Here is an 18,970-nt window from a genome sequence, read left to right on the forward strand (position 1 = left end):
GAAATTTTTTAAGAGCACGCTTATAATGATAGAAATGATTTCGTAAAGAAGGAGCAGTTGATGGCACAGGAGAGAGGAGAACACAGAAAGAACATAGCTCGAGCAGGAAAGAAGAGATGGGATCTACTTACCCTTTCCCAGTGGTCCCATTCTTAGAAGAATAATGCCTCTCCTCTTCAGCAGCCCACCTCTGACCCCTCCCTACAGGGAAGGAAATGCACCAATTTTTCAAAATGACTCATCTTCCTCAAACAAGGGATTGAAAGACTTCTTGCTAAAGCACAGAGAAAACTCATAGTCATAACCACTCCCGTCATATATGCAGTTCTCACGCCCTACGTAGTCTTGAAGAAAGATCAGGGCAGGTGGGGGAATCTGACCCTGAATTTTGAAAGATAAGATTTTCCTCCTTTGGGAATTCCCTGGTGGCCCAATGGTTAGGACTCTGCGTTTTTCACTGCCGAGGGTAAAAGGAAGGAAGGAAGGAAGGAAGAGAGAGAGAGAAAGTGGGAGAGGGAGGAAGGAAGGAAGAAAGAAAGAAAGAAAGAAGAAAGAAAGAAAGAAAGAAAGAAAGAAAGAAAGAAAGAAAGAAAGAAAGAAAGAAAGAAAGAAAGAAAGAAAGAAAGAAAGAAAGAAAGAAAGAAAGAAAGAAAGAAAGAAAGAAAGAAAGAGAAAGAAAGAAAGGAAGGAAGGAAGGAAGGAAGGAAGAAAGAAAGGAAAGAAAGAAAAGGAAAGAAAGAAAGAAAAAAGGAAAGATCCTCCTCCCTTGCCTCCTCTGGCCCTCTGTGACCTCTATGGAAGGACACTGCTCAAATCTTTCAGGAAAGAACTTGGGGCAAGGAACACAGCTGACCACCTACAGCTGCTGCATCGTTGAGATCTGCCCCAACATTCATATCGAGGCCACTCTGCCCAGGCTGCTCCCAGCTAATGCCTGAGCTCTGCAGGCTACTAGGGCCAATGCAGGACTCCTCTAACTGACCACCTTTGCTGTGGAGCTCTCCATCAGCCTGATCTAGACTTTCTCAGAGCTGCACTGCAACCTGAGCTTTTCCTAGGATCCCCCTTCCTCGCCGCTCTCCTTTCACAGGTGCCAGACCTGCAGCCTGGTCTGAGGTTCCCCTCTAGCTGCTTCTATGACCGCTCCTCTTTATCTATCACAAGCATTTCCTACACTAAATCTCTTGCACTCCTAATTCCATCTTGGTCTGCTTCCTACAGGACACAAACTGACACACAAATCCTTCTTCCTTTGGATATCAGACACATGGCCCAAGATTGAGGTCTTGTTAATTCACCAGTTTGAAGATTTTACCTATATTGCATTTCAAACAAAGACTTGACATCTGTCGAAATATTAAATCCAATTTTCATATTTCAAGAAGTAGACGGTTAAGAAATTGTTATTATTGATAGCTATGCTCGTTTTATAAATGATTGTTATAACCTCCAAGGGATCTGGCCCCAACTCATATCTGTCTGTTCCCTATTGAATAAGCATAGTTCCATAGATTGTTATTCCTGTTGTTTGCTCTTTTCTTGTGATTTTCCAAGAAATCACAATGAATAGACTGGAATAATGTCATGATACAAATAGAGTGAAGGATGCCACCCAGGCATTCTGTATCAGGACGGTTCTTGGTTACCAGCTAAAGTTAACTTAAGCAATAGGGAATTTATAGCCATGATACAGGGCAGAGCAAAGGAGACTGACAGGACCAAGAAGAAGCAGGGGCACCAGGCTTGGGGATGGACGGAAAGAATCAGGGTGCTGGGAGCAGGACGCAGCAACCAATGCATGTTGGGAAATCCTGTTCAGGATGACACCAGCATGTTGGCCATTGCTGTAATGTCACCTGCAACCATCTCTGACATCCGTGTGTCCAACCGGTTGGGCTCAAGTCAAACAGCTGCCATCTGACTGCACCAGGGAAAGGGAGAGAAGAGATCCAGGAAGTTCCCCTTAACAGTGAGGGGACAGGCATTACTACTACCAAGGCTAAGAACAAAGGGGAAAAGAAATTGCTTCAAAGGAAATTAAGGAGGTGTTATGAAGGTGCCGAGTGCAGGAAGATAAAAAGAAAAAAAGATGAATTCCACCACGTCCTTCTAGATCTCAAACCAACCCTTTTCAATCATTCAAAAGGCATAGATTTGATTTCGAGATCTGCAAGTCTGTTTCTGTTTTGTAAATAAGTTCAACTATGCTCCAATAAAAATTGAAAAGAAATTGAAAACAATTTCTAATTGCAAAAAAAAAAAAAACAAACAACATAGAAAGTTTGTTCAAAGAAAATATCAGAGCAGTGGTTCTCAACTTTGGTTGATAAAAGGATCATCAGGGGATCTTTCATGAATCCTGGTTCTCAGGTCAAAACCCAAACTAATTAAGTAAGAATTTGGGGGTCGGGGCAACCCAGGCATCAGACCTTATAAAAGTGCCCAGGTGATTCTAACGTGTAGCCAAGATTGTGAACAATCTTTCTTCTAGTAGAAAGTCCAATACATAAAACAGACAAACAGTACTGCTTCAGCTGGACAGGGAGATTGGCACCGTTCCCATCCCTGTGGTCCCTGAGGTACCTCTAAGGAATCCTTTATACCAGCACTTAAGATGAGTTGTAATTATGTATTTGTTGACTCATTTTTCCCACACCCCAAATCCAGTCTGTCAGCTTGGCTCAACCTTCAAAAAATAATCCGAATCTAACCACCTCTGTTCCCTCCTGCTGCTGCTCTGGTCCAAGCCACCATCATCCCCTGTTTGGATTGTTGCCATAGCTTCCCGAAGGGTCTCCCCGCTTCTACCCTTGCACCCTGCAATCTGCTCTCAACACAGCAGCAGGAATAATTCTTATATAAGGTTAGTCCGAGTATGGCTCTCCTCCACCCAAAGCCCTGAGATGGCTGTTTCATTCAGAGTAAAAGGCAAAACCTCTGAGCCTCTAGATCAGGGATCAGCAAACTTTTGGAGTGAATATTTCCGCCTGTTCAGGCCATATAGTCTCTGTCACAACTTTTCAGCTCTGCCGTGGCAGCCAGAAAGCATCCACGGATGATGTGGAAATGGGCAAGCATAGCTGCGTGCCAGTAAGACTTGATGCACAAAAGCAGGCAGGCGGTTGGACGTGGCCCACAGGTCCATGTTCGCCAACCCCTGCTGCACAAACCAGACCCCCCAGGGCCTGATACCCTTCTGCCCCCTCCTTTCAGTCACACTGGCCTCCTGGAAGCTCCAGGGATGCTCCAGGCAACCTCCTGCCTCTGGCAGTGTGTCCTGTGGTCCCTCTGACCTTGGCGTTTTCTTCTGGCTGGTCCCTCAAATCTTACCTTCTCAGTAAGACCCATCACGACTGCCCTGTTTCCCATAGCACCTGCCTCCCCACCTCCACCCCCAAGGGTACCCTAGATACCCCCTGACTCGTTCTCTGATTTTCTTTCCATCACACCTTTCCCTCTGAAACATACTTCACAATTTGCTTATGTATTAAGCTATGTACTGTCTGTCTAGAATGTCAACTGCCCAAGGGCAGAATATCTATCGGGATTCAACCAGAGCAGGAGAACCACAGGCGAGCTGGAGAAAGGGGATGGATCACAGGGGTGCAGTCGTGGGAACAGGTGACACAGCTGTGCGGGCTCTTGCCTCTGCATCTGGTGTGGAGCCTGGTGTGGCCGGAAGTCAAGCTCTCCGGCAGTCAGGAAGGAGACCTGGCTGTGCGTGGCAGCAGGGACACGGTGGCACTCACGGGACAACCTTGGACCTCGGTGGCCCACTGCCTCCAGTCCGGTGCCGGGGGAATCGCGGCAGAAGCTGGCCCTCTGTCCTGGAGCTGCAGCACGCTGGACCCAGGCCTCAGAGAAGAGGAAGAGGAGCCCCAGCAAGCCTGGAAGGTGACCCCAGCACCAGGATGGTGGTCCAGCAGGTCGGTTCCCATGTCACGAGCTGCCCCGTGCACTGACCTTCAGAGACGATGCCATAGCTTGGCTCCTGCCATGCAGAGCTTCTGCATGTTTCTCTGGGCCCATCTTCATCCCGGACATGCACAGAGAAGGAAATTCTGGGAAATGAAGTTCCAGCCTAGAGAGTTTGGCACATTATAAAGCCGCCCCAGGTGGGAATCCTATGGTCTGTTTACTGATGAATCAGAATCCCCAAAACCCAAAACAGTGCCTGCCTGGCACATGGTAAGTGCTTTAAAAAGAGTGGATGAATGGATCACTGAATGATGAATGAATCTGTGATACTTGGGTGGTTATTTGATTCATATTAGCACCCCTGCTAGTGTGTAAGTTCCACGAGGGCAGAGAACATGTGTTTTGTGCCCTGCATGGTACCGACAGCACCTAGCCTGCACCTTCAGTCTCCAGGCATGTGACCATCCCAGGAAACTCTGCCCAGAAGCCAAAAGTAGAGAACTTCCGGTCCTAATGGTCTCTCTGCAAGAACGCCAAATGGTATCCTATACAGACCCACAGCGACTCTTCCTAAAATCCATTCTCCAAACCCTCAGTGCCTCTATTCCTGACTCCCTCCCCAGGCTTTCTCCCCTTGCCCTCTGCTCCCCTCCCTCCTAAGATTCTGCCCTCACACTCTTCCCTCACCTCACCCGACTGCACTGCATCTTCTCTCCCTCACATTCCTACACGAATCTCCACAACGCCTGCTCCCACCCACCGCCTAGCACCCGAATCTATGCCGGAAGCCCAAGTGAGCCAGCAGAGACAATCTCCCTCAGAAAACTGTGTGTGTGTCTGTAGAGTAAGTCCCCTACATATGAACCTTCAAGTTGTGAACTTTCAAAGATGCAACGTGTGTTCACATGTCCAATCACGAAAGTTAGTTCCTGTGTCTGGCGTACATTGTCACGTGCGTGCATCCTCTACAAGTGGTTGTGCTTTTGTGTACTTTACTGTACAGTACTGTACAGAGTACAGTAGTACAGTATCTTTGTTTCAAGCCCAGGATGTCCAGAAGCAAGCGAAAAAGCAGCGGTGATGTAGCTGGTACTGATTACTTCTGGTACTGTTAAGAAGCACCAAGTGATAATGATGGAAACAAAAGTGGAGGAAGAAGAAGTAACTGAAGAACCAAAGAGATTCACAACGCAGGAAATGGCAGGGGATTTTCTTTATCTGAGGAGACGCTGTTAGTTTTTGAGGTACAGGATTGGAAAGTAGAATGGTACACGGAGGTTGCAGCAGCCGCTCAGAATGCAATCCAGTGCTATTGTGTGACGAGAAAAAAAGAGCTACTCCCCAGACATCACTGGATCATTTTTTCAAGAGGGTGGATAGAATTGAATCCAGCAAGGAACCAGAACCTGTGCCATCAGTGTCAGGTGTGAGTGACATTGCAGCTTGCCCTCTGTCTCCTATTGCTGACGATCCTGCAGCTCTACCATCTCCCACCTCCCCTCCCTCCTCCAGTCAGTAACTCTTCCTGCCTGTTCCCTCGATGCCAGCCCCTGGATGCCAGCTGTTGTACTGTACTGCTGTCCTTTTCAAGGGACTGTACTGTAAGATTAAAAATGTTTTCTTTATAGAAAGAAATACCACTATGTACCCTCTTTCATTTTCTGCTTTACCCAAGGGAAGAAGAAAATGACTCAGTTTCCTCTAAGTACTGGCCATCCCCCTTTCTCTGACTTATTTTACATACATGGTAAGGGCCCTATACTCATTCAGCAAATGTTTATAAAGCATGTACTATGTGTCAAGTGCTTTGGACATATATACATAACCTACCCTGCCAAATTTCTGATTAGGCATGTTTCTTTCAGATTTTGTTTTTGACAATTTCCTTTGGTTTCGAACCATATTTACAACACTTCTTTAAATTTAATTTATGTCTGCCTTGTACAATGATTTTCCCATCACTGAGTTCTGTATCTTTGGGTCAACTAGAGTTCACCTTTGAGTCATTTTTTTCAGGGACCTTTCGTTGGTAGCTACTTGGCTTACCTTGTCAGAAATGGAATGAGATAGATGGATAGAGAGATGATAGATAGATAGATAGATATTGATAGAATAAGATGTTGCACCATTCTTTTTTTTAATTTCTCTTTTTAAAGTGTATTTTTTAAATTGAAGTATAGTTGATTTACAATGTTGTGTTAGTTTCAGGTGTACAGCACAGTGATTCAGTTTTATATATATGTGTGTGTATATATATATATGTATATTCTTTTTCAGATTCTTTTCCCTTATAAGTTATTACAAAATACTGAGTATAGTTCCCTGGCTTGCACCATTCTTAAACCAAATCTTTGCCCCATCTATTCCCATAATCTATGCTGTTCTAAATTTTAATATTGTAGAGAAGATATCAGAGGGAAATATGATTGTCCCCCTTTGTAGGCCACCTGATTTTCTCCCTGGATGCTTTGGAAGCACTTGATTTTAAAAATATAACCAGGATATGTCTGGATATGTTTTCACTACTGTAGGCAGATACTGCATTAGCCATTTCTATATAATCAGGTTTCCCACAGCTCGGGAATATTTGCTTCTAACATACATTTGAATGTGACTCTCATCCTTTTGCTCTGGTCTCCTTTTTAGAAACCTCCGTTACCTCTGTTTAATCACTCCCCTCTGCTCCTAAGCTATCCATCTGTCATTATTTTTAACTATTTGTCCACTTTTTCTGCATCCCGAAGAGTGGGTTTTTTGTTTTCCTGCTTCAGAATCTTTCTATTAGCTCCTCGGGCTTTTCTCCTACTTCTTCATCCTAGAAGGTAAAGCTAACTTTGGCTTAGCGTTTCCTCCACAAACTGAAAGGCTGGATTCACCTAATTCTCCTGATTGCCCTTGGAACCCTCCTGCCGGGTTCTGATGCTGAAGGCTGGTTGATGTCAATGCCTGTTTTCTATTCGGCCTGAACTAAACAGCCTGCGGCGGGAGCCAAGGGCATTCCCAGCAGAGAAATGTCTTTGCGCAGCTTCTTCCCAGCATTGGTGGAGCTGCAGAGCTTCCAGCTTTCTGCTGCTGGCTTGTCGTTTGCCAGGCCTCCACGCCAGGTAACAGCTGTGTCTCTGCCAACCCCGTCTCGGTCCTGCCGCCGGCCAGCTCCGGCACAAGCCTCACCACCCAGCTGGATGCTGGCCCCGTGGCGGCTGCGTGAAACCAGTTGCCTCCCACTGCAGCTCGCTCTAGCTCCCTGGGCCGCGGAGTGGAACAGAAACTCAGCAGTGTGTTCTACGTGACCCCCCTGGCCCACCCTGGGCATCTCCAGCCTGTGCCCGACAGGTCGGGGGTAATAAACTCTCCCTAGGTCTCCTCGATTGCCTCTGAGTTCAGCTCCTTCCCCATCTTGCTGCCCTTCTGCTTGGGATAGTCAGCGCTCCCAAGCCGTGGAGATTCCCTTTGCCATGAGCAATGCTGAGCTGCAGCTACAGAACAAAATCGGCCACACGTGTTTTAAGTCCTGGATCCCATCTGTCAACACACCACTCATTATCACCTAGAAACCATTGCGTTCTGGCATTAATTTGCAGTGGCGTTGGTCCTTCTCTTGGTACACGTGAATATTCTCCGCTCAGAGCAATGACAAAACTGGAAAATTCTCTCCCTCCTTCCATGTCAAAACGATCTTCCTACTTTCCGCCTAGTCCTAAACCCAACTGAGGTGTTCTGGATCAGAAATCCGTAGCCCAGGCTGCTGTGAGAGAACCAGACACACAGATCCATCTTATCTGGTGTGCACAGACACAGACAATGCTTTAGGATGAAAATCCTCGCTCTAGAGTTTGCAAAGACCTAGCACATAGGCTCTTCCGTGACTCTTCAAGAGATGCATGGAAGAGAGAGATCTTGATGACCTCTGTTGCACGGGTGGCAGGAATATGCCGGGCATCCACTGCCGCTCTGCCCCAGCAGCCCTCTTCACCCTGGACGGCCTCTAGTATGTTCCCATGGCTTCCGTCTCCCCGACTCTGGCAGTCTCTCCAGTCTGCCTCCCAAATGCCCTTGCTCAGTGTTACAGCATCTCTGGAGCTGATCCCCCACTTTGGCTCACTGGGCTGGCACCGGGCACTTCAGACGGCCCTCTGCTTCCTGCCCCTCCCCCATGGCTGCAGCCCTGGCTCTGGTCTCACTCTGAATCCAATGCCCTCAGCAGCAAAGCTGAGCCAGCTCTGCTCCTTCCCACGCCTAGTCTGGAAACTCAGTCTGGGTCAAGCCCTGGCCTCCCCATTTACCTAGGAGAGCAAGGCAAATATAGATATAGATGAGGAAACGAGGCCCCAGAGGGGGCAGAATATACTGTGACCGCATGATCCCCCAGGCCAGGCAGCCCACGTTGGAAATGCAACCTTTTAAATCTCAACCTTTTAAAGTCTCTATTTCTCAGCTGTAAAAAGAATACCATGGTAATACATTTGCCTCCCAAAGGCGTTTTGCAAATATTAAATAAAATGGGTGTAAGTTAACTGCTATGCATAAGGCTTGGGGCCCGGTAAGCTGTCATTAATATTAACTGTCATTATTACTATGATTATTAATAAGGTCAAAGAATGAGTAAGTGCCAGAGCTAGGAATTGAATCTTTCTTTATCTCTTCATTTCATTTTTAATAGCCCATAATTATAGAAAATTAGTCTATGATGGTAGACAGAAAGGGTCCCGAAATAGCTTTTGACTAAATATGGAGAGGTTTGATTACTTTCAGAGCTTCCGAGAGGTCAGAAAAATATTACTTGCCCTAGATAAATATTACTTAGCCATTTCTATTATTTTATGAGACTTCTCTGACAGGGAGCTCTAACAGAAATATCATTACTGACAGGTGAGTCGAAACACATTTTCTTGGTCTTTGTTTTTGCAAACGAATACACGTGATTAAATCCAATGTCTTAGGACTTCCCTGGTGGGACAGTGGTTAAGAATCTGCCTGCCATTGCAGGGGACACGGCTTCGAGCCCTGGTCCGGGAAGATCCCACATGCCGAGGAGCAACTAAGCCCGTGCGCCACAACTACTGAGCCTGCGCTCTAGAGCCCACGAGCCACAACTACTGAGCCTGCGCTCTAGAGCCTGTGAGCCACAGCTACTGAGCCCGTGTGTCACAACTACTGAAGATCGAGCGCCTAGAGCCCGTGCTCCACAACAAGAGAAGCCACCACGATGAGAAGCCCGCGCACCACAGTGAAGAGTAGCCCCCGCTCGCCGCAACTAGAGAAAGACTGCGTGCAGCAATGAAGACCCAATGCAGCCAAAAATAAATAAATAAATTTATTTATTTTAAAAATAAATAATAAATAAATAAATAATACTATCTATCCAGTGTGTCGATAGCACTCTGCTAAAAGCATTCTGGGTGGAATTGCTCTCCTGCGGGTCAGCTCTGGATTCATGGCACAGAGTCATCTGTGCAATTAACATAAGCAATTTTGCAGTAGCTTCCTTGGAAGCTGAACAACGCCTAAAGAGGCAGGGAGTATTTTTGATGACCCTGGACATCAGGGAAAATTCAGGCTCTTTCCTGGACACTTCTTTCCGTTAGGAGTAGGAATCTATGTTAGAGCAGCTTTCAAAGCAGCCACAATACACATGCCAAGGCCCGTCAGGTAATTAATCATGTGTGTTCCAGTGAAACCATATCAGGTCTTTCTGCCTCCCCCAGTAAGGTCTGTAGTAGGGTTTTCATTTTATTTGATGGACAAATCTGCCAAAGTCTTTACTGTGGGCCACAATCTTTATGGATTTGGACAGATTATATTTTGATAGTTTGCAGCACACATGGCTGCAGGAGAGGTGATGTGCTCTGGCTCAGATGATATACTTACCCTACATTGTGCAGGCTTTTAAGGCCTGCTTCCAGATTTCCTGGCAAGGAGATGAACTCTGGGGCATCCCAAGCTCTAAATGGATCCAGATAATTTCTCTATAAAGAACTCTTAGTTATGATTCCTCGGGATTTACCCGTGGTGCTTTGCTCTCATTGTCCGGAGGTTCAGCTGGGTGAGACTTTGTTCATTCTGACGATGACCCCGAAAAGATGTAAAATCTGTGGCAAATGGCACATTTGCGAGCAAACCTAATCTAGATGAGAGAATAACTCCTCTGTGCCAGGGTCCATAATAAACATTTCACATTCACAAGCTCCTTTGATTCTCTTTACAGCCCTGTCCTGGGGGGGTGCTATGATTAAGCCCATTTAAAGATGAGGAAACTAAGACTCAAAAGGGTTAGAGAACCTGCTCAAGACCAACCTGCAGGCAAGATGAGGAGGAGGACTTTACCCAGATTCCCTGATTCTATAACCTGCCAACCAGGTCCCAGCCATACTTGTCCTCCTTTTCTCTGATTCTCGAATGTGCCAAAACAAATCCCACATTAGGGTTTTGCCAACCTTTGCCTCAGCTGGGAGCATTCTTCTGGCGGATGACTTCCTGTTGTCATGCACGGCTCAGTGTACATGTTCTCTGCTTGGAGAACACAGGATGCTCAGAGCCGTCTTAGCAGGGACCAGGGAGATGGGGTAGCTGTCTATCATCTCCTGCTCATCACTGGCTGAGGGCTGCTCTGGGGACCCTCTGTCCCACTCTGTGCATGAACAGAAGCTCTGGCTACACAGGGATGAAGGACGAGTACTAAAGAGCAGACGTTCAACGTGGGTTGGCTTAGAGGTTCACTCACGTCCTCAAGAACCAGATAGCTTGCTTCCCTACACTCAGGTCTGAAACTGTCCATTTCCTACACGGCTGCAGGCCAGCTCCCAGGAACACCTGCATCTTCTTGCCTCCTTGATCCCAGCTAAGGAGAGAGACAGACCATCTCTTCCTATTAAGGGTAGAAAACATCCCAGACATTTCCAGAAGACTCCCCTGCACATCTCACTGCTTCAGATTGAATCATGAGCCCCCTCCTGATCCAAACCCTACTGACGGGAAAACCTCATGCGCTTACACTCAGATTCTTAGACCAATCGCTGGCCAGGGGGGTGGGGCTACCATGACTGGTGATATTAACCAGGGCCAAGCGCTAGAGCTGGGACACTCAGTCTTCCCTGAGAAGTGGTTTGTTTAGGAAGGAACAAGGGGGAAGTGGATGCCAGTAGGCTGTCAAGTCTCCACTGCACTTTATAACCTTGGGGTATTTTAAGACTCTGCATTCTTATTTGCATAGACAAAAACTATACCTTCTCAGTACCTTCCCCACCCCAGCCCTGTCAATATCACATGTCTTGATTTTATTTACATCATAGCATTTATCGTTCTCTAATATATACTTGTTTATTTATTGACTTAGTCTGTTTTCTCCACCGGGAAATAAGCTCCAAGAGAATAAGGATCTCGTCTGTCTCATATACTGTTATAGCCCTCACCCATAAAGTCATGCCTGGAACACAGTAGATATTAAATAATAAATAATAAATGTTTGCTGAATGAATACATGAACTAATCAATAAGCAAATCAATGAATCATGGCTCCTTTGACACGAAGCCAAGAGGTAAGAGAGAGGTGTGTTGAAGCTACTGATGGGGACTCCCTTAATCCCTGGCAGTGCTGGGAGAGAGTCAGGACTGGGAGAGGGCTAAGTGGAAAAGAATCCTGCTGCCCAGGCCTCATGGGTTCCCAGATGGGGTGTGGACAAGGTACAAGCAATCAGCCTCCCTCCTACTGAATAGCCTTGCTGGGAACTGGCTAGAGCTAGGACAGGGCAGGATAAAGGTGGGTCCCCTTCTTTAGGAGAAGAGGTAGGTATTTAAGAGACTGAACAGCCAAGCCAGGGAGAGGAACAATCTTGAGGCAATGGAAACCCCTCCTGGATAGGCAGGCAAAAGCCCCAGGCACTACCTAGACCCAGCCACAGAGGTGCTCAGACCATGTGGTTTAGGTTGCCTCCTAAACCTGCTGAGTTCAACTAGGACGTGCCAGAGAGATGCAAACAAGCGGTGCAGACCCCGCTGGCCTGGACAAATGGACCACCATGGACGCCCTGAAGAACTAACAGATCAATTACACCCAACACACTACCCACGTCAGACGTACCAGCCACTCCGGACAGAAGGAGCCCATTCAAAATGTGGGCGTGCTGGGATGTGTGAACTGACAGATGCACTGACCACTCAGGGCGAGCCGCAGCCTCCAAATCTCTATACAGGGGAGCACGAGAGGTGGAAACTGGGTTAGAAGCGGGGGCGAGGGGAGTGTCGTGCCATGCAGCGTGCACACCATTGTCACGTAGATGATACGTGATTTGAGGGGCCAGATTTGCCCCTGGCACACTGACTGCTCCGTACGCCCGTCGAGGCTGACTCACTGCTCACTTGTTAGTACTCTGGAGACAGGGCTCTACTGCGTGGGCTCTGGTACCCCAAACAGCGAGCCACTGCTGGCCCAGCATCGTGGAGGATACTGCTCTTCAGATTAGATGTAGAAGAATTGGTGTCACTAGGGGGATGGGGAGCAGAGAACACTCTGCCTCAAAAAACAGTACCTATGTGGAGACTTCCCTGGCGGGCCAGTGGTTAGGACTCTGCGCTTCCACTGCAGGGGGCGAGGGTTCAATCCCTGGTCAGGGAACTAAGATCCCATATGCCACACGGCATGGCCAAAAAACAAACAACTAGCAGCAGAAAAGCCCCACAGGATCCTGTTGGGCCAACGACTGCACTCACGGAGGCGGACAAGCGCAGCCGATAGGGTTTCTCCTTCTCAACTCCCCAGTAAGCACTCAGGGCCTCTTTCTGTGGGCACAGCTTAGGTGGACCATCTATTGCATTTTTAATGTTTTTTCTTTTTTCTTTTTTTAAATTGAAGTAGAGTTGATTTAAAATGTTGTGCCAATCTCTGCTATACAGCAAACTGACTCAGTTATACACGTAGAGACATTCTTTTTTTCATATTCCTTTCCATTATGGTTTACCACAGGATACTGAATATAGTTCCCTGTGCTGTACAGTAGGACCTTGTTGTTTCTCCATTCTATATATCATAGTTTGCATCTGCTAATCCAAACTCCCAATCCTTCCCTCCCTCAACCCCCTCCACCTTGGCAACCACAAGTCTGCTCTCTATGTCTGTGATTCTGTTTCTGTTTCATAGATAAGTTCATTTATGCCGCATTTTAGATTTCACACATAAGTGATATCATATGTTCTTTGTCTTTCTCTTTCTGACTTCACTTAGTATGAAAATCTCTAGTTGCATCCATGTTACTGCAAGTGACATTATTTCATTCTTTTTTTTTTGATCACTATCATTTACTATTATTTCTTTTTTTTAACATCTTTATTGGAGTATAATTGCTTTACAATGGTGTGTTAGTTTCTGCTGTATAACAAAATCAATCAGCTATACGTATACATATATCCCCATATCTCCTCCCTCTTGCATCTCCCTCCCACCCTCCCTATCCCACCCCTCTAGGTGGTCACAAAGCACCGAGCTGATCTCCCTGTGCTATGCGGCTGCTTCCCACCAGCTATCTATTTGACATTTGGTAGTGTATATATGTCCATGCCACTCTCTCACTTCGTCCCAGCTTACCCTTCCCCCTCCCTGTGTCCTCAAGTCCATTCTCTACGTCTGCATCTTTATTCCTGTCCTGCCCCTAGGTTCATCAGAACATTTTCTTTTTAGATTCCAAATATATGTGTTATCATACAGTATTTGTTTTACTCTTTCTGACTTACTTCACTCTGTATGACAGACTCTAGATCCATCCACCTCACTACAAATAACTCAATTTTGTTTCTTTTTATGGCTGAGTAATATTCCATTGTATATATGTGCCACATCTTCTTTATACATTCATCTGTCGATGGGCACTTAGGTTGTTTCCATGTCCTGGCTATTGTAAGTAGAGCTGCAATGAACATTGTGGTACATGACTCTTTTTGAATTATGGTTTTCTCAGGGTACATGCCCAGTAGTGGGATTGCTGGGTCATACGGTAGTTCTAGTTTTAGTTTTTTAAGGAACCTCCATACTGTTCTCCATAGTGGCTGTATCAATTTACATTCCCACCAACAGTGCAAGAGAGTTCCCTTTTCTCCACACACTCTCCAGCATTTATTGTTTGTAGATTTTTTGATGATGGCCATTCTGACAAGTGTGAGGTGATACCTCATTGTAGTTTTGATTTGCATTTCTCTAATGATTAGTGATGTTGAGCATCCTTTCATGTGTTTGTTGGCAATCTGTATGTCTTCTTTGGAGAAATGTCTATTTAGGTCTTCTGCTCGTTTTTGGATTGGGTTGGGTTTTTTTTTTATATTAAGCTGCATGTGTTGCTTGTATATTTTGGAGATTAATCCTTTGTCAGTTGCTTTGTTTGCAAATATTTTCTCCCATTCTAAGGGTTGTCTTTCCATCTGGCTTTATGGTTTCCTTTGCTGTGCAAAAGCTTTTAAGTTTCATTAGGTCCCATTTGTTTATTTTTGTTTTTATTTCCATTTCTCTAGGAGGTGGATCATAAAGGATCTTGCTGTGATTTGTGTCAAAGAGTGTGCTTCCTATGTTTCTCTCTAAGAGTTTTATAATGTCTGGCTTTACATTTAGGTCTTTAATCCATTTTGAGTTTATTTTTGTGTATGGTGTTAGGAAGTGTCCTGATTTCATTCTTTTACATGTAGCTGTCCAGTTTTCCCAGCACCACTTACTGAAGAGGCTGTCTTTTCTCCATTGTATAGCCTGCCTTCCTTTATCAAAGATAAGGTGACTATATGTGTCGGTTTATCTCTGGGCTTTCTACCTGTTCCATTGAGCTATGTTTCTGTTTTTGTGCCAGTACCATATTGTCTTGATTACTGTAGATTTGTAGTATAGTCTGAAGTCTGGGAGCCTGATTCCTCCAGCTCCGTTTTTCTTTCTCAAGGTTGCTTTGGCTATTCGGGGTCTTTTGTGTTTCCACACAAATTGTGAAATTTTTTGTTCTAGTTCTGTGGAAAACGCCATTGGTAGTTTGATAGGGATTGCATTGAATCATTGTAGATTGCTTTGGGGAGTGTAGTCCTTTTCATAATGTTGATTCTTCCAATGAAAGAACATGGTATATCTCTCCATCTGTTTATATCATCTTTAATTTCTTTCATCAGTGTCTTTTAGTTTTCTGCATACAGGTGTTTTGTCTCCTTAGGTAGGTTTATTCCTAGGTATTTTATTCTTTCTGTTGCAATGATAAACGGGAGTGTTTCTTTAATTTCTCTTTCAGATTTTTCATCATTAGTGTATAGGAATGCAAGAGATTTCTGTGCATTAATTTTGTATCCTGCTACTTTACCAAATTCATTGATTAGCTCTAGTAGATTTCTGGTAGCATCTTTAGGATTCTCTTTGTATAGTATCATGTCATCTGAAAACAGTGACGGTTTTACTTCTTCTTTTCCGATTTGGATTCCTTTTATTTCTTTTTCTTTTCTGAGTGCTGTGGCTAAAATTTCCAAAACTATGTTGAATAATAGTGGTGAGAGTGGGCATCCTTGTCTTGTTCCCAATTTTAGAGGAAATGCTTTCAGTTTTTCACCATTGAGAATGATGTTGGCTGTGGGTTTGTCATATATAGCCTTTATTATGTTGAGGTAAGTTCCCTCTATGCCTACTTTCTGGGGGTTTATTACCATAAATGGGTGTTGAATTTTGTCGAAAGCTTTCTCTGCATCTATTGAGATGGTCATATGGTTTTTCTCCTTCAGTTTGTTAATATGGTGTATCACATTGATTGATTTGCATATATTTAAGAATCCTTGCATTCCCGGAATAAACCCCACTTGATCATGGTGTATGATCCTTTTAATGTGCTGTTGGATTCTGTTTGCTAGTATTTTGTTGAGGATTTTTGCATCTATGTTCATCAGTGATATTGGCCTGTATTTTTCTTTCTTTGTGACATCTTTTTCTGGTTTTGGTATCAGGGTGATGGTGGCCTCGTAGAATGAGTTTGGGAGTGTTCGTCCCTCTGCTATATTTTGGAAGAGTTTGAGAAGGATAGGTGTTAGCTCTTCTCTAAATGTTTGATAGAATTCGCCTGTGAAGCCATCTGGTCCTGGGCTTTTGTGTGTTGGAAGATTTTTAATCACAGTTTCAATTTCAGTGCTTGTGATTGGTCTGTTCATATTTTCTATTTCTTCCTGGTTCAGTCTCAGAAGGTTGTGCTTTTGTAAGAATTTGTCCATTTATTCCAGGTTGTCCATTTTATTGGCATATAGTTGCTTGTAGTAATCCCTCATGATTCTTTGTATTTCTGCAGTGTCAGTTGTTCCTTCTCCTTTTTCATTTTTAATCCTGTGCATTTGAGTCTTCTCCCTTTTTTTCTTGATGAGTCTGGCTAGTGGTTTATCAATTTTGTTTATCTTCTCAAAGAACCAGCTTTTAGTTTTACTGATCTTTGCTATCATTTCCTTCATTTCTTTTCATTTATTTCTGATCTGATCTTTATATCTTTCCTTCTGCTAACTTTGGGTGTTTTTTTGTTCTTCTTTCTCTTATTGCCTTAGGTGTAAGGTTAGGTTGTTTATTTGAGATTTTTCTTGTTTCTTGAGGTAGGATTGTATTGCTATAAACTTCCCTCAGAACAGCTTTTGCTGTATCCCATAGGTTTTGGGTCATGGTGTTTTCATTGTCATTTGTTTCTAGGTATCTTTTTATTTCCTCTTTGATTTCTTCAGTGATCTCTTGGTTATTTAGTAGCATATTGTTTAGCCTCCATGTGTTTGTATTTTTTATAGTTTTTTATTTTCCTGTAATTGATATCTAGTCTCATATGTGCTCGGAAAAGATACTTGATACGATTTCAATTTTCTTAAATTTACCAAGGCTTGATTTGTGACCCAAGATATGATCTATCCTGGAGAATGTTCCATGAGCACTTGAGAAGAAAGTGTATTCTGTTGTTTTTGGATGGAAGTAACTACCGCAGAGCAGAATAAAAAAAAAGAATGAAAAGAATTGAGGACAGTCTCAGAGACCTCTGGGACAACATTAAATGCACCAACATTCGAATTGTAGGGGTTCAAGAAGAAGAAGAGAAAAAGAAGGGGTCTGAGAAAATATTTGAAGAGATTATAGTTGAAAACTTCCCTAACATGGGAAAGGAAATAGTCAATCAAGTCCAGGAAGCGCAGACAGTCCCACACAGGATAAATCCAAGGAGAAACATGCCAAGACACATATTATTCAAACTATCAAAAATTAAATACAAAGAAAAACTATTTAAAGCAGCAAGGGAAAAGCAACAAATAACATACAAGGGAATCCCCATAAGGTGAACAGCTGATCTTTCAGCAGAAATTCTGCAAGCCAGAAGGGAGTGGCCGGGCATATTTAAAGTGGTGAAAGGGAAAAACCTACAACCAAGATTACTCTACCCAGCAAGGATCTCATTCAGATTTGATGGAGAAATTAAAACCTTTACAGACAAGCAAAAGCTAAGAGAATTCATTCTTTTTATGGCTGAGTAGTATTCCATTGTAGATATGTACCACATCTTCTTTATCCATTCATCTGTCGATGGACATTTAGATTGTTTTGCATTTTTAAAACCGATCCATTATCGTTGTATTTTGCTGAAATTTCTCCAAGATTATGGCAAACCATTGAAATACAAGCCCAGAGTTTTTAAATTTTTATTTTATTGAAGTATAATTGATTTACAATTTTGTGTTAATTTCTGCTGTGCAGCAAAGTGACTCAGTTATACACGTATATACATTCTTTTTCAGATTCTTTTCCATTATGCTTTTATCACAGTATACTGAATACAGTTCCCTGTGCTCTACAGTAGGACCTGGTTGTTTATGCATTCTATATGTAGTAGTTTGCATCTACTAATCCCAAGGCCCAGCTTTTAATACTAGGTTTCCCTTTGCTTCATGGGAATTATGGAGCACCACTGGCATGGGCTGTGTGAGAATCCAGAAGCCTCCCCAAACAGAGCTCATGCCTGCTAACCTCTGCACGGCTCTTCATGTTCAGAAGTACGTTCTCCCCATCAATCTGCAAAGAAATGGTCCTTTGCCCTTTTCCTCTTACTGTGCCTGAGCTGGGTTGTCTCTCTCCTGTGCCTTTCTTTCTTTTGATGTTTTTGTTAATTGAAGTATCACTTAAATATAGCAAAGTGCACCCAGCTTCACAGTTGGGCTTGATGAACTTTCAATATGTATCACCATCCCTAGATCCAGGTACAGAATATTTCTGTCACTGGAATAGCCTCCTTTGTGTCCCTGCCCTGTCAATATCCCCTCCCTCAAAGCTAACCATTACTTTAACTTCTTGCAGCACAGATGACTTGGGGTCCGAACACGTTCCCTTACATTTTTTTAGGAGCAGAGTGCCTGGGCTTCAGGGCACTTCAATCTGTCCCTCTTGACTTCCTGTCATAAAAAGTGAAAAAAGCAGGTACTATGGTGATAAAAGAGAGATGGGACAGAAGGGGTGCTCCAGGCTCTGGCTACTCTAGTCATTTAGAACCTGGTTCTCAACCTGGGGCTGTTCTGCCCCTAGAGGAGTTTGACAATGTCTGGAGACATTTTTGTGTCATTGAAACCAGAGGTGAGAGTAGGGAGTGCTACTGGCATCTAGAAGATAGAGACCAGGATGATGCTAAACATCCCACAACACACAGAACAGCCACCCACAGCAAAGAATTAGCTGGTCTAGGGACCGGATGTGACTGTCTTCCTTTTAGTTTCCTCCTCTGTTGCCAGTTTGGGTCTTCTCTGTGCATCTCTTCAGGGTACCATACCGGAAGCTGGGAGAAGGGTGTCAGACACAGCCAGCCTGCTACCCTAATCCTAGCTGTAACCCTATCCCTAACCCTAATATCAATAGTGCCAAGATTGAAAACTCCTAACTCAGAGAACGGCCCCCTTTAAATAGGGGTTGACTTAAGATCTCTTCCTATTATCTTTGGGCCTCTTTGTACAGTTCAGATGCAAAAAGTGCGCAGGTGGTGTGTAGTCCAAGAATAGATTCTTTTTTTTTTTTAAAGATATATTGATTGATTGATTGATTGATTGCTATGTT

Source organism: Eubalaena glacialis, chromosome 6 (genome assembly GCF_028564815.1).
Source record: "Eubalaena glacialis isolate mEubGla1 chromosome 6, mEubGla1.1.hap2.+ XY, whole genome shotgun sequence".
NCBI classification, from domain to species: Eukaryota; Metazoa; Chordata; class Mammalia; order Artiodactyla; family Balaenidae; genus Eubalaena; species Eubalaena glacialis.